The sequence below is a fragment of the Pteronotus mesoamericanus genome, unplaced genomic scaffold, assembly GCF_021234165.1.
Source record: "Pteronotus mesoamericanus isolate MK-2021 breed Mesoamerican mustached bat unplaced genomic scaffold, CSHL_Meso_final contig_94, whole genome shotgun sequence".
Lineage (NCBI taxonomy): Eukaryota > Metazoa > Chordata > Mammalia > Chiroptera > Mormoopidae > Pteronotus > Pteronotus mesoamericanus.
In genome coordinates this window covers 15137608-15139154 of record NW_026555285.1, presented here as the reverse complement: position 1 = coordinate 15139154, position 1547 = coordinate 15137608, and the positions used below count along the sequence as shown (strand labels likewise).

Below are 1547 nucleotides of genomic sequence, written 5' to 3'. Positions count from 1 at the left end.
TCCATACACTCCAAATACAATTTCCTTATTATCAATATCTTATGTAAGTATGCTACATTGTTACAGTTCATTAATTTATATTGATACATTATTATTAATGAAATATTTTTTTCAAATTCCCCTAGTTACCTATTGTTCATCTTCAATTCTAGTATCCTATCTAGGATACCATATGACATTTATTCTTTATGTCTATGACTATGTTAATTTTGACTCTTCTCCCAGCACACTAACTATATTTCTCTTCACAATCAAATATAGAACCAGTATACATACAACTATACATATTTATATGTCCAGATATTGTGTCATATCTAGCAAGGTGATGCCCCAAATTATTTCAGTAGCTATAAACTTTCATCTTGGCTCTGTTTAGTTTTCATTATTTGTTGCTGTAATGTTGAGAAATGAATAATGTCTAGCACTATTGTAGCAAGTTTGCACTATCTTTATTAGAAGGTAAATCATTACATTTATGAACAAATGTATTCTTGGATGTTGGCATGAGGTAAATACCATAAGTAAAAAATATTTAGCTCTTTTTTTGTTTCTGTCTCAAGAAGAATCATGAGCAGCAAAGTTCCCTGAGACACCCTCTACCAGGTAGTACACAATGTTCTGCATGGGAACCAGCACAAGTGCAGAAGTTTTTGGAGACGGTGGATCTGCAGATGAGTTTCAAGGACTATGAACTACGGAAGGACAAACACTTCTCGAGCACTTGTCAGTCTTAACTCCATTCTTTGCCCCAAGTTCTCCACCTGTGCTCTGGGGGACCAGCAACACTGTGATGAGGCTAAGGCAGTAGATGTCCCCGACCTGGACACTGAGGTGCTGAAGAAACTCAACAAGAATAAGAAACTGGTCAAGTAGCTGACCAAGAAGTATGATGCCTTCTTGGCTTCAGAGTCTCTGATTGAGCAGATTCCACCAATCCTGGGCCCAGGCTTGAATAAGGCTGGCAAGTTCCCTTCTTTCTTGACTCACAATGAGAATGTGGTGGCCAAAGTCAAGAAGTGAAATACACAATCAAGTTCCAGATGAAGCGGTGCTGTTTTTGGCAGTGGCTGATGGACACATGAAAATGACAGTTCATGAGCTTGTGTACAACATCCACTTAGCTGTCAATTCCATGGTGTTATTGCTCAAAAATGCTGAAAGAACTTCCAGGCTTTGTACATAAAGAGCATCATGGGCAACCTCCAATGCCTGTACTAAGGTACAGCTTAATACATTCTACTGCTACCATTAAACGTCATTATAATAAAACATTTATTATTATATGTGTAAATTATTATGGTGTTAGAGAAATTGCAACACAGTTTATGAGCATATTTTTGAAAAATAATATTTGTTGATAAATTAAAGGTTAAAATTTTCAATTTCTCACATTATTTTTAAGCAATTTTTCCTAATTGTTTTGTCCAGGTAATTGTTCTGCCTCCAATAATTAAAACTTATTTTTAGTAGCATTTTGCTTTTGTCATGGACTAATCTCTCTTGTTAAAAAAGCATTCAAAATTGCCCACTTTTTCTCATTTAACTCT

At 35.4% G+C, this 1547-nt stretch overlaps 1 pseudogene; it reads left to right on the top strand.

The window, feature by feature from the left end:
- Positions 1-567: 567 nt before the first annotated feature.
- On the top strand, positions 568-1218 carry LOC129081093 (60S ribosomal protein L10a-like; annotated as a pseudogene).
- The last annotated feature ends 329 nt before the right edge of the window (positions 1219-1547 follow it).